This window comes from Hesperophylax consimilis, chromosome 9 (genome assembly GCF_061612785.1).
Source record: "Hesperophylax consimilis isolate HC1 chromosome 9, BYU_Hcon_1.0, whole genome shotgun sequence".
Lineage (NCBI taxonomy): Eukaryota > Metazoa > Arthropoda > Insecta > Trichoptera > Limnephilidae > Hesperophylax > Hesperophylax consimilis.
The window spans coordinates 12779485-12795285 of NC_142844.1; the positions used below are offsets into that span (position 1 = coordinate 12779485).

Sequence of the window (15801 nt, forward strand, 5' to 3'; positions counted from 1 at the left end):
AGGATAGAGAGGCTTTTCAACAATAACTCTTGGGTTTTCCAAGCCCCAGATGCGACAATTTTGCTTGTTGACGAAGCCACCGAGGTGGAAATGGGTCTCATCACTCAAGTGAATTTTAATAATTTCAATGCATTGTTAAAGCGTGTTTCGTTCCATTTTTATTAATGGCGTAGTTTTTACTTGTCAAATGTCAAAAAATGACAGCTTCAAAAGTAACATCTACCGAAATAGTGGGCTATTCAAAATAACACCTCTTATTGGAAAACCATGTAATATGAACTATATAATTATAAATTTTTTAATGTTAATTCAGAAAAGGTGCGTTAGTTCCATGCAGCATTATGTCAATGTTGAAGTTATAAATCATCCTTTTAATGATTGGCAATTTTACATAAATTATGTGTAATATCAATACAATTTTCACTTATTAATCTTATTTGTAAAATATCTCACATTTATGTAAGTTAGTTAGTTATGAGTTAATATCCGTTTTAATATTTTTTATTTATTAGCAAAGAATCAGTAAGGTCGTGTTTGTAGGCAAACTAATATTTCATTGTTTTTTTTCTAGAGTTTATTAAGGTAAAATAAGGAATATATCTCTAAATAGCATGAAACAAAGTCTAGCTATCCGCGCTTGTTTGTTTGCGCGCTTAGTTCTTCTAAAGTACGTAACGAATTTTGAGAGAGGTTTACATAAATAATACATCTATATTATATTTAAAGAAATTAGAAAAAAAATGATTTTTTGTAATCGAGTATTAAAAAAATATTTTCGGTCGTTTACATTGCTGAGGCTGGCTAAACCTTATGCGAAACATCAAAATAACGAACTACGGAATTTTATATCTTAAAAAACCTACAGAAAAGTATGTGATGGTGTACCTCCTAAGGATAACCTCCAGAAACGCAGAGTACATGTCAGCTAGTTATTAATATTAGTAGGTATTTGGTACTAATGATATAACTAAAGTAGGTACTTATGACAATCGCCGTTCGAGTTTCATCACTTTCCTCTCTCAGATATAATTATGGTACGAAGGCAGTGACGTTTTCTCGTGACGACACTCATAAGTCTTCATTAAATTTCCCCTGCGCGAGATTCCTTGTCACTCCACTGGGATGGGGTGGGCTCCTTTGTCTGGGTAAAATTTCTGTTCACAGATGAACAAACATACATATTACTTAGTTTAGTTATAAGCACAGGACTCATTAACTGCGAAAAGTTAAAAGTAGAGAGATTCAATAATTTTACGAAACGAAGTTTCATGATAAACCATATTAACGTGTTCTAACTCAAGATCTGAATTCTCGTGAATTGATGTAACTATTTTCTTTATATTTTAGTGAAACTCTCAAAATGTTAACTGCAAAATCTCAAAGTTCTTTGCAGAAAAATTGAAAATATATCAATGTATCCTCTCACATTCCGTTACTAATCAAACAATATATTTTGTATCTAAGAAAATTTTTAGATCGGACACCTTTTTGGAATTATTGTGAAATAAAGAAAATTGGCCTTTAGATTAAATTTGTGTGAGATGTGCAAATTTAAAAGTTAGTACATATTTTTAAAATTTCTAAATTAAAACATGTTACATGTAAAACTTTATTGCAATATTTAAATTTTACTTTTAGAAATTCTCTTTTTTATTTTCTGATTTAACATGGTATCAGAATATGACAACCATTTCATGAAAATGTATATTATAAAAAGCATAAAGAATTTCCTCCCCAAGCGCCATGCATCAGTGAACATAATGGACCAGAACAGAAGAGGTATTACCGGGGGTATTATTTTGTCCATTTTTATTGAGTTCTGATATTCGAAACGTTATTCATAAAAGAAGATTTTATGAAAAGTTTGGTACACAATATCGCCGGATTAAATCGAGAGATTTGAACGATGTTTACACTAGAATGAACAGATCTGTGTAAGACGAATATCATTTTGTGGGGAAACGGTTTAATGTTCCAATGGTTGGACATCAAAACGTTTGAATTTTTTATTGGAAACTTTGAGATGAAACACAATGTAACTAGCCTGACAACACTCCTTAAAAAGAGATGCGACAGATCCACCGAATTAGAAATTTTGTAAAAATTATAATGATCTTTAATTAAATTTTTAGGCTTTTTTTACTCTTTACTTTTTCTTATATTTATTTTTATTATTTACTGTAGGCAGGTATAAATAATTTTTTTCTCTTCTATTTTTTTGTACCTACGAGTATTACGTTGATACGTTTTGTTACCATCTTATTTTTCAAATTTCATTGTTAAGTAAGTTATATTTTTAATATTAGATAAAAAATATAACTTACTTAACAATGAAATTTGAAAAATAAGATGTTAAGTAAGTTATATTAAGTTTATTATTAAGTTTTTTTATTTCAATAATCGTAAAGCTGCATTTCTATACTTGAAAAGGCACTGAAATGCCCTAATCAGATAGCGGCTTAAGATTTTATTGTATTGAACTATTAATCGACTGCCATAATACGGACATGTGTCTAATGTGGTAGTCAAAAAGCATGTAAAAAACCTGTATCCAAATATATTTTTATGAATAAAGAAAAAAAATAAAAATATATATATATATATATATATATATATATATATATATATATATATATATATATATATATATATATATATATATATATATATATATTTGCCATTATGGAAAATTCGAATTGCATGTCCCACTATTGTAGCTGTGAACTAAACTTTTTATATATTTATTATTATTGTATAAATTTGAATGCACCAACATAATTTATTCAAACTTGTTTTATGTAATGGCGTGAATAAATAAACCAAAAAATAAAAAAAAGGAAAACAAAAGGTTGAGGAAATAAATACCTTGTAATTTATAAATAATAATTTAAAAAAAACATTCTTCAATATACAATTACTTTATATTATCCATTATACTAAATTTTAATCATATGTTATTGAAATCCTTGGCACGGGAGATCCCAGTGAGGATATCATTATATCTATTTGTTACAAAAAAAGATAATAAAACGCTTACGATTATTATTATTAACGTTAAAAAAAACTTTTTTTTAAGTATAGATTTGTCATGGAAATCATTTACTTGACAACAAAAAAAGCTTTAGGAAAATTAAAGTTATTATTATTTTTATTTAAAACAAAAAAAATAAATACAAAAAGCGTAAAAAAATGCATAATTCAAAATAAATATGATTATAATAAAGTTTAAGAATTATTTAGCTCCTAAAAACAATGGTAATTATATTAAGTAAAACGGATGGTGGAAAAAGACGAGAAGAATAGTTCATATTTCTATCCTTAAAACTATATGGATTTTATGATAATGTGGTAGTTCAATGTGTTACCAAGTACGGATAGCTATCAAATTAAATAAAACATATCGATAATTAAATTTCACCATAAAACTGCATCAATTCCGAGGAATAAAAATAGTAAAATGACAAACATTGGCAGAGCGTGGAAACGTGACAGTTTGCACATTTTAGTGCTTACGTCGAAACCGTTCGCAGAGAATCAAAGGATTTCCACAACGAGAATTATTGTCGCTCTTCGGAAAACACCCGGAAAAATACACTGATAAAGCGTTACTTCGTGGAAACTTAAATCAATTCAAATATTTTTTATCATCAAATAATAATATGTAGTCGCTCAATATTTGAATTCATCATTTCAATGGAACAAAATGCGATATCCTTTTATTGGAATGTGACATTTTGTATAGAATGTGGATTTTCTTTCAACGCGATGTTATTAACTTTGATATTTGATGCACATACAAATAATAGCCTGAAGTTATACTTTACCCACAACACGGGATAAATGAACTTACGTTTGTACATCTTCTTATTTTGTTCTAATCTTCCTCCACGAAGTTAGTGTGCTTCTTGGTCGCTTCCACTGGGGCACTCACTCACTCACTTAGTCATTATAATTAACGTTCGCCATTTGGCATTTCTCTATATGGAGACTTCGGAATCTAATAAATCTATTATTAATTTTAATTGTATGGCATTTATTTTTTAAATATATGTAAACGGTCTTGGAAAAAGTCTTGGAAAAGCAATCAAATTTTAAAAATTCGATGAGATCCAATAAATATTTTTTCTCTTCATTTTGGGTCAACATCATTTCACCAAGTTTCGAAACCGAGGTAACCACTAACCATATCATAGGAGTCCGATTCGAGCCGCGGTCAACAGTGGTTGTGTGTACCTTACTATTGCTGAGTGCCGTTCGCCCGTTCCTGCGCTGCGTACAGATAAGAGATTATTGTTACATTTTATTTAATATTGTTTATCGTTTACCTATTTGTTTGCATTCCTGCTTACGGCTAATCCGTTTTTGTTTGTACAGTCAATGAAATAGACTGCGTATTATTTTTTCAGTTTAATTTTTAAAAGTTAAGTTTTTTTTATATAATGGAGGAAGATGAAGACAGACCTCCCGACCCAGGGTCGATATTGGATTTTTCTGATTCGGAATCTAATACGAGCCAGGTTTCTATTACGCTCCCATCTCGTAAACGACGACCATCGCAAAGCCTTCACATTCCATCGAAAGTTAAATCTATACCGCCGGTTCAACAAACCTCGACCCCTAACGACCTTAACACCAATATTAACATCCAGCCAAGTACTTTAACTAGCGATAATGCAAAAAGTACTGAATTACTTTATCCTGCTTCAGCTTCCGGTCCATTTACCGTTAATGTTCAGAGAACTGAACAGGGAAAACTTATTCATCCTTTAGATTTTGGAAAATTCGTATTTGACTCAAAAAATAATAACCTTGGTATTGTTAACGGTTCAATTAAACCGGAAGGGCGATATAAATTATCTATCGAGTTTAACACTGCCGCTTCCGCAAATGGATTTGTAAAAAAAATTGACTCACTCTCAAATCATAAATATAAATCGTTCATCCCTACATTTAACCTTTCGAGAATGGGTCTTGTGCGAGGAATTCCCGCGGAGATCCCAGAGGCTGAAATTGTTGATGCTTTGAATAATTCTCACGGAACCCCGAAAGTATTAAAAGTACGTCGACTGAACTACAAGGATTCTACTGACGGAAACACGATCTGGAAACCTTCCCAGTCTGTTGTTGTTACATTTGAGGGACAATCCCTACCGTCTCGTGTGTTAATTTACTATACCTCGCTTCCCGTCGAAGTTTATAAATTTCCAACAATTCAATGTTTCAACTGCTGCCGGTTCGGACATTCGAAATCCGTATGCCGCTCCCCCCCACGTTGTTACTATTGCGGAGAAGCTCACCCATTTGATCAATGTCCGAAATCTTCCAATGATCCCATTTGCATTAACTGTTCGGGTGCACATACCGCGGTCAGTCTAGCCTGTCCGGAATTAACAAGACAGAAGAACATAAAACATAAAATGGCTACCGACAACATTTCGTACTTCCAGGCCTCAAAGTTAATCTCTCCTGCGAAAAAATCATTCGCAGAGATGACATCGTCCTCAGCTCCTTTCCAAACAACCACCTTTTTGAATTCAACGTCATGTTCTCACAGAGAAACCATTCTCAAGCCAGTCAAACCCAACCCAAAATATACACCTTACCTTGATAAAAAACAATTGAATAATATTTTGGCCAGCCCGAATGGGAATGCCAAATCCCAGACGCCCAATGGGTGTGCTATTAATGGTAATTCTTCCCCTCCTGCTCCCCCCGAAATAATGAATAATAATTCTTTTATACACACTTTAATTACCCTTTTAATTTCTATCCTTACAAATAACAATACTGTACCGTCCAACGCTGCCGATTACATTAAATCTTTACTATCCTGCCTCCCCAATGGCTTCGAAACTGAACAAAATCCTTCAGTGGAACAGTAGAAGCCTCTTCGCTAACAAATCTGACCTAATTCAATTACTCGACGAACACGACGTTTCAGTAGCCGCCATTTCTGAAACGTGGTTAAAACCCTCCTTTCACTTGAGAATTCCAGGTTATTATTGTCTCAGACACGACAGACCGGATGGTAAAGGCGGCTCGGCTCTGATAATCCAAAATTCTATCCCTTTTAAAGAAATTAATATTCATACTCCCTCCGACGATATCCAGATAATAGCAGCTGTCTTATCTGATATCACAATATTGTCAATATATATTCCTCCCTCTACGACTTTTATTGAAAATGAATGGGCACCAATCTTAAGCCAGATTTGTTCCCCTTATATGATCCTTGGAGATTTTAATGCACATTCCCCTTCTTGGGGTAGCGAAATAACAAATCGTTCTGGCCGCAATCTTTTAGATTTTATTGATTCCCATAACCTATGTTTTTTAAATGACGGATCTCCAACCAGATTCACCCCCCCTCATCAACGGAAAAGTGCTGTTGATATATCTCTTTGTTCGTATTCGTTAGCATCTAAATGCTCTTGGGACATCCTAAACGATCCCCTCTCTAGTGATCATTTCCCAATTATAATCCGCTTCCACCATAAATTTAACACTTATTCCCCCCCAGTTAAAAATAATCTCAAATTTAGAACGAAAGATGCGAATTGGAGCACTTTCTCTTCTGAACTAGATAACCTTATTAATTTAACAAAATCGTCCCCGGGAGACATCAGAATACAATGTGAGACGTTTCCTTCTATGGTTATAAATGCAGCAGAAAAATCCATCCCGAAACGCAAGGCGAACATTAAAATAAAACACTCTACTCCGTGGTGGGACGAGGAATGCACTCGCTCCGTCAACTCTCGAAAAATAGCAATTTCCTCTTTTCGTAAGTGTATGTCACTAGAAAATTTTTTATCAGTTAAAAAAGCCCAGGCAGAAACCAAACGAATTTTGAAAAATAAGAAGCGCGCTGGATGGCGGAAGTTCTGTGAGAACCTGTCTCCGGAAACTCCCCAGTCTTCAGTTTGGTCTAGCTTAAAAAAATTCGGATCATCGTATTCTCCGCCGAGAATCAAACATATATCAGAAGAAATTCTTATAGGATTTGCGGATAAAATAGCCCCCCCATCAGTTGCCGGATGTGAAGAAATGCCTTCTATTAAGCCGTATCCATCTCACTCTAACTGGCTAGATGCTCCTTTCTCCATTGATGAGATGAAACGAGTGATAAGAGCCCTTTCTGACTCTGCTCCGGGTCCCGATGGAATATTTTATAGTTTCATTAAATCATTTTCTGATATGGCGGTTGAATATTTCTTATCTCTTATTAATAATATGTTTGAAACAGGACTAATTCCGGATGTTTGGAAAACTCAAAAAATCATTCCCATTTTAAAACCTGGAAAAAATCCATCTGAAATTTCGTCTTATCGGCCTATTGCTCTTTCATCGTGTTTGATGAAAGTAGCGGAGCGTTTGATAAAAAACAGACTAGAGTGGTTTGTTGAAAGTCAAGATATTATCTCACCAAATCAGTATGGTTTTCGGAAAAAGAAATCTACAATGGATAATTTAAGTTTGTTCACAACTGATATCCGAGTTTCTCAATCCCTAAATTCTTATACATTGGCCACATTCCTTGACCTTTCATCAGCTTACGATGATGTTTTACTGAATGTTTTGAAAGAAAAGCTAATTAAAAAACAAATCCCCCCGAAACTAGTCCAATTTATTATTAATTTGCTCACAGATAGGTCCATTATTATTCAGTCTTCCTCTAAATGCTTAAGGCGCAAACTATGGAGAGGTTTACTCCAGGGTTCTGTTATCAGTCCTCTGTTGTTTAATATTTATATTAGCGACCTAGACTCAGTAATTCCTTTTTCTATCAAGCGACTTTACTTTGCGGATGATATCCTTATATATTTGTTACATAAAAATATTATTCTTGCAGCTAAGGAAATGAATTTGGCTTTACAATATATTAAAAGCTGGTTGTCAATAAATGGGATGAATCTGGCGGCATCTAAAACAAGGGTCGTAGCTTTCACGCGCAAAAGAAAAATTCCCCACTTCTCAATCTCTTTTGATAATGTGCCTCTACAAACCGCTACTCAAATCAAATTCCTTGGTCTTCTTTTGAACCATAAACTTTCCTGGCTTCCACACATTCAGATAATTTCTACAAAGTGCGAAAAGGGACTTAATATGATGCGAGCAGTTTCCAGAGTATGGTGGGGATCTCATCCTACCACTCTTAAATTAATGTATAATTCCCTAGTTCGGAGCCACTTGGATTACGGCACATTCCTTTTTGACCCCCTCCCTAAATATTTAGATAAGAAAATGGAAAGAATTCAATCAAAAGCCCTCAGAATGATTATTGGAGCTATGAAGTCTTCTCCAATTAATGCGCTTCAGGTGGAATGTGGGGAGCCTCCATTATATTTCAGAAGGCAATTCCTTGCCAATAAATATATTTTCAAGGCTTTATCGTTATCACATCATCCTATTAAACAAAGTCTTAATCTGCTAAGTGTTAATTTGAAGTCTAACAAAAGATTGAGTGAAAAAAAATGTTTTCCTCTCCTAATTAAAAGTTTTCATCTCTATAATTCTCTGTCATCTTCCCTCCAATATCTTCAAGAAGTTCCCAATCTTCCTATATACAATATTCCATTTAAGGCAATCACTTTTATGCCGAACACAATAACATCAGACTTTCGGAAGAATATTTTATCTTCCCCAAATAAATTTCATAATGTGGATGACTGTTTTAAAAGCATTGCGGCTTCAAAATTCCCTGGATTTTCCATCCTTTACACTGATGGTTCCAAATTTGAAAATAAAAGATGTGGAGCATCGATATATAGTCCAGAATTCAACATCAATCTCACTTATAAATTACCGAAAGAAGTTTCCATATTTACAGCTGAATGCTTTGCAATTGAACAAGCGCTAAATCAAATCCAGGTTCTCAACATTCATCGAGCCTTACTATGTACTGATTCGCTAAGTGCTCTAACTAAAATTATGTCAAATATTCTATGTTATCCGGAAGACAATATTATATGTAAAATTAAAAATCTCCTCAATTCTCTAAGTGAATCTGGGTTTGAGACGATATTGGCCTGGGTCCCTGCCCATTTGGGTATAGAGGGTAATGATATGGCCGATTCTCTCGCCAAATCTGGTTCAGATTCCGGAACTATCCCACTAAATTTTAGAATCCCTATCTCCGATGTCTTCCCGATTCTTAAATCCAACATGACTCGTGCCTGGGAAGAAAATTGGGCAGTCTCCAAAATAATAACTGGATCTTTCTATGCTGGAATTCAAAACCATATCCCTGCTAAGCCATGGTTTCACGGTAAAAAACTGTCAAAACGATTCATTTCATGTATTTCGAGAATGAGAATTGGTCACTGTTCAATTGCATCCCATTTGGCTAGAATTAGAGTTTTGGATGATCCGGTCTGCCAGTGCGGTGTGGAAGAGGAAACCCTCGACCACGTTTTCTTTAACTGTAAAAATCATTCATCTTTCAAGAACATATACCGCCGTCTTATTAAAATCACACACCAGTCCCCCCTTAACATTTCATACCTTTTATCTCTTAACAATTCTCGTGTTCATACAGCTTTATGTAAGTTTATTAACCTAAATGAATTCAACATTTAATTTGTTTTAGCGATCTAAATGAGTCCAATGATTAAATTGTTATTTTTAACTGTTACCGGCACAAAGCACTCTTTTCAGGGTGAAATGCCTAAAACCAAAAAAAAAAAAAAAACCATATCATATTTTATCTTTATATTCATTTGCGAGCTTTCAACATTAACTCAGGAATTTGGGAGGCGGGTATAGATACCGTCGCCCCGGGAACTTTTTATTTAATATCCAAAACCTCTGTCTCAAAGTCTCAAAGACTGGCAGGACTCTGTCGACTGGGATTAATGCGTCCGTCACTCCTGGACCTACTGACCCCATATTCCTACCTACCCCTCATACCTAATTCCTTCGGTAACTTTTTCTTCTTGCTTTCCTTGAAAATACCTTCCACATAGCATCTTCAATATGACATAGGGCCAGAGAGAGCTCCTGTAAGAAAAGAAACTTTAAAAAAGGTTTCGTTGCATAATTTATATTGCTGTCTTGGTAACGTAGGTAATCATAATTATAATTAAGGGCGATTGAAGTATTTGTTATATTAACCAATCTTCAGATGAATAAAGACATAAATCCTACATACCTCATTTAAGTAACGTTTTTTGGTGTTCCGTAAATCCATCAGCCCGTTAGTATCATCGGTTCACGCACTAGCTCATTGAACATCGAGGGAGCATTATCTGCTATACGCGGCTTACCGTGATTTCCCTCGAGGACCGTTGAATAGACTTGTCTCAGTCACCGTGATAGATAACGCAGGTATGTACTAAAGTCACCGCCAAACCAACTCATTTTGAGCCTTTCAAAATTGGGATTGAAAACGATTTTTAATTTCGACTCTTTTGGGGTATTTCATAAAAACTATTTAAAGATGGGAATAAAGATTTTTAATCGTATTGATTAAACTTGTATGTGAAAATAATGTATTTACTTAAAGGCTTAATATTTGGCTTGTTGACTTTTTTAATACATTTCAATCCTCTTAATATATCGGAGTAGCAGTAGGTACTTTACTTAAATCAGATATCCATGGTAACTTTATTCCACATTTTAAGTCAGAGATCATTGGCATTTAAAAATTAGGTAGAGGTTAACAAATATTAATTAAAACATCATTAATCATTTCTTAGGTCTTACTGCAATGTGCATATAAATAAAAATCTAATTTTAACATTAAAAATGCAAATATATATGATATATATATTGAAAATATATTAACTTTGTTTAAAGTATTATTATACCTACAGAAAACAGATTTTTCACACTCGACTCACTCCTGGACTCATTGATCCCTAGATTCCTAACCACCTCTCACACTTTTTCCTTTCCAGAACTTCCTCTCTTTAAAAAGACCCTCCAGCATCCCCATAGATGCCATAGGCCCCGAAAGATTTTATTTCATCGGGGCCTTCTGTGTGGAGTTTGGGTTAAAAAAAAATTGAAAAACATACAAGCGTAAGTTTAAATTCAAGTTTGAATAACTTTGCAGTTGAAATCGGTCCGGTATAAAATTGATAGGATTCCCTCAAACTTATTATTAATATAACTTTTTTCCTTATATAAGTTTTCCAATAAGAGGTGTTATTTTGAATAGCCCGTTATTTCGGTAGATGTTACTTTTAAAGCTGTTGTTTTTTAACATTCGATAATGAGAAACTACGCCATTAATAAAAATGGAACGATACGCGCTTCAACAACGCATTGAAATTATTGAAATTCACTTGAGTGAATCAAATGCAAATCATCTTGAGTGATGTGGCCCATTTCCACCTCGGTGGCTTCGTCAACAAGCAAACTTGTCGCATCTGGGGCTCGGAAAACCCAAGAGTTATTGTTGAAAAGCGTTCTTATCTTCAACGTGTGACTGTTTGGTGCGGTTAATGGTCCGGCGGAGTTATTAGACCTTACTTTTTTGAAAATGAGGCTGGAGGAACAGTTACGGTGAATGGATTGCGCTATCGAGAGAATATTAATGATTTTTTATGGCCGGAATTGGATGGTATTGATCTAGACAACGTTTACTTTCAACACAACGGCGCTACGTGCCACACAAGCAACGAAACCATTGATCTTTTACAATTGAATATCAAAATAACACCTCTTATTGGAAAACCCTGTAGTTAACTTATCAGAATACGATAACTCCGCATCTATTGTCAGTGGGTAAAAAGTATGTTTTTACTGTTTATTTAAATAATCTTAATCTATTTAACTGTTGCAATGAACAAATCCAATTTAACAACATCAAAATATAGCTGATTTTACAGAACGCATTGTCGCGAAATTCCTATCCCTAATCACAGCTGACAATGTTATATTTTCCCCATCTGACGCCGTTCAAAATCTCATAATGTCATGAGCCATTAAAATCTGTGAAGTTTATGGGGTGTTTTTTAAAAGCGCTGCCGTCGGTTGCTTCTTCCGCCCGCTTCCGCCCCGTTCCGTCCCCCTCCGGTGGCGCTGTGCCGGAACGGAAATGGCCTAACGAGACAGTATGCCCGTCAAAGCCTCGCTGTCATATTTTACTATAGGACATTTCTAGAGTATTCGGCCACCCTTACGGATGCATTGTAACAAAAATGTTTGCAAATTTATGATGTTTGCGAGGAAACTGTTTTGAATGAATGCACATTATTATTATTGAAATAATCATTTGTTTAATATCGGAAAAATATTTTTCAACGTAAAATATTAATATTGAATTAAAAATTTAAAAAAAGATACGTCTTCTATTATGAACTCGAAAAAATTTCAATTATATCTTCCATTTAATTTAGCAGTAATTTTTTTATGAAAACTAAATGATAACAATAAACTTAATTTCTATATCAAATCTTCCTTTGGGTTTTTTTTTTGCCACTAGGTAGCTAATATTTAATGACAATAATTTGTTTTCATATACATGGTATTTCGTATTGAATCCCAAATTTTGATATATGTTACATATACCAATGGTTTCCTTGACCATAATTTCAATCGTATTCGTTTTTTTAACACGTTAATCATAACATAAAATTGTTATTTCAAATTATACATTTGATTAACATGTTTTGATTTTTTTGTTCATCTATCTAAATTAATACTATTTTGGAAATAAGCACGTAACCATAAATATTTTTTTAGACATCAGCCATAACTGCGAGATTTAATATTTACCCGGCCAAAATTATAGTCATTTGTTTTTGGGATATTATGCAGTATTGCGCTACATCCTTTTTGAAGAACGTTTCAGACAGCATTACAATATCCATCATTACACACATTCACACATCTGTCCTGATAAACAACACTGTAATGCTGTTCAAAACATGGGTAGAGAAGGAGGTGGCGCAACACGAAATAATATCACTAAAAAAAATTCACTACAACAATAACCGTATTAAGTTTCTAAACCCGAAAAGCTGATAACATCTTGTCTTTCCTTTCCTTCTCCGTGTACGTTTTAAATTCACAATAGTTACTTAACAAATAACATTCAATAATCAAGATCTATAAAATCTTACTCGAATAGCTACGCATAATTTCCAACAAATCACGGTGAAATCTATCCAAGCAGGTTGTTCGATATGTTTCCATTTGAAATTCCATAGTAAAGCACCCACGGGAAAGCCCCCAAAGCTCCAAAGCTCCCAAGCACCCGGCCTGCGCAAGGGCGCTGTAAGAGGGCGGGCGGGAGGGGGAGGGCGGCGGAGGTAAACAAGGCGAGCCGGCTGTCAGTGCGCTAGGGGCACGTGGCTCGGGCGCGCGCCCCGCGCCTAGCGCCAACCGCTAGGGCGGACGCTTTCAAAATGTTACGTCGGATCTTCCGTAAGCGCGGGAGATCTCATCGAACTGATTTTACAAACAACACCGGTGTATACAAATAGAAAACGGAAACTTTCATATTAAGTAATTGATTGAGACTAAATGTGCATTGATAAAATCATTCAACCTCACTTTTAACGATCCGAAAATTTGTTATTTTGTGATGAAACGTTATGTAGATATACACAATGTTTTAGTGTTTCAAATAAAATGTTTACATCTGCCCATCCAAATTTACGGCTGTGCCGAAACCGGTTGGCATGCTGTTACAGTTTTAAGTGATGTACATAAAGTTCGTATTTCATTTAGTCACTATTTATTTATGTAAGTAAAATAACTTTGTTTTATGAACTAAATTAATTTATACTTTAATCGTAATCGGTTAACTTGATCGATTTAGGTGTGAGTTTCGAGTTTGTTATTGAAACCTTCATCGTAAATTTGTTCTTATTTCCGATGTTAGACAGACATTTTGAAAGCGTTCGCTCTACGCATAGCTCCGAGTAGTTTTCGCCAAGGCCAACAATTTGAATTAAAAAAATCCATCTAATTTGCTCATCGACCACCTGAGCAAATAAAAACAAGAACAATTAAAATCTTTAAAGACAACTTTAAAGAATATCAACTTTACTACATATCAAGTAAATAAAGAAACGGTATCTAGATATAATTGCTACATATTTTTATCTTAAATAATATTGATGTTGGATGGTAGTTATTTATTAAGATTGAAGTTTATTATGTTTAACGTCAGTTCGTGATACTGGATAGACTAAGCGGTAAGTCAATATTGTTTTATCAGTATTTTATTAGTTAACTTGATATTGTTGTGTGGAAAATTTTCATTTACATATATTTTAATCGTTATATTATGTGTATTGTGTTGTGATAATTTGTACTAATAGAACTATGATACTATTTCAGAGTGTTAAGTAAATACTGCAAGAATATATATTATCAACTTCACATGTTTTAAATACTTTCAAATACATTATTAAACACTAGCGCTACCGTGAATATCATGAGATAGTACATTTGTAGGATTTAAGAAGCTCAAAGTATTTATAAAAAAAATATTTACCCCCAAGATCATTGCCCTTCAAAACAATATATTTACCCTTCGAATGTTAGTCAACTTGAAAATTTACGACATCTCTCAAACATTTAAACAAAAGAAATACAAAATTTTAATAAAAAAATATTAATTTATAAAACAATTTTGTCACCAATCTATTTTATCGCTTGTCTGATATGATTTATAATTATCAGTTTCCAATTTTGAAAATTGAATAGATCATTGATTTTGAATAATTTTGCGCATTTCTCAGGAATATTTCAGGCACCCACAACTGAAATTAGTATGTTTGGTACTAATTTCGATTGTCGGTCGTTTTTTTTACTATGATAAACTGTTCAAACCGTGTCTCTAAAGCATTATTTCTTTATAGTAAATATTTATTAATTATTTGTAATATGTTTAGTGTGGGTTTCAATGAAAATGTGGAAAGTTTAATCAATTCGAAAATAACGGCACTGGATGAAAAACTTTTGGATGGAAAAAAATAATAACAATTTGTATTAACTATCAGAATTCTTTGAATAAACAATGTACGTCTTATGGTATTTAGAACTTCGTTTTTTTTCTATTGTTAGCGCAGATTTTCTAGAGCATCGACAATAAATGGTCTTTTCGGATTCATAATTTTCTTCGTTTCGTACGTTGAAAAGAATTACTAACCTTATATATCATAATAATTCATTGAACGTCTAAGTAAATAATGAATTCAAATGTAATTAGAAAAAAAAATATTAAAAAAGAAAAGTTCAATTAAAATAAATATTTCAGTTGTACAAGACCTATTCAATTATAAACAATATTTTTTTTTTTTTTTTTTAAAAGAAAGACAAACATTCCCAGGTTACGAATAACCCAACAATGTTTGAAAATCTCCTACTACCACCACAGAAAGCCGAAAATGTTGCTTGTGTTGTGATGAAGGACTTAGCCAGCCGAGGAATCGAACACGCGACGCTCGGGTGAGACCCAAACGCTATGCCCACTCAACCACTGACCGGTCAATATTTTATGTATGTATGTAACATATTGGTTTTAGTTTAAAATGTGGAAATAAATAACAATAAATTCAGTGGAAACCAATTATTGGTTGTATTTCACATTACTTATATCGCTATATATTACACGTTGGTTTTTCAAATAAAACGAAATAAAATAAAATCAGGATTAACACAATTTGTCCACGGAAACGGGACAGCCTCAAAGAGAATTTTTAACTTTTATTTTTTTATATAAAATCCTCCGCCACTCATCTAAACTACGGTTCAGCTCATTTTGGTGTAGAGATGATCAGCTTTACAAATATATGTAATCAAATGACTACAGTTCATAATACATACATAGATGGATTATAT

General features: G+C 33.6%; 1 protein-coding gene across 4 annotated transcripts in view; it reads left to right on the forward strand.

The window, feature by feature from the left end:
• Window positions 1-13296: 13296 nt before the first annotated feature.
• Window positions 13297-15801, forward strand: part of VGlut (Vesicular glutamate transporter) — a 112435-nt gene continuing 109930 nt past the window's right edge. For 2 of the 4 annotated variants that reach the window (XM_089635622.1, XM_089635625.1), the window contains exon 1: window positions 13297-14150. The gene's annotated coding sequence lies outside the window, so the exon portion shown is untranslated. The remainder of the gene's footprint in view (window positions 14151-15801) is intronic. The other 2 variants (XM_089635623.1, XM_089635624.1) reach the window with 2 other exon arrangements.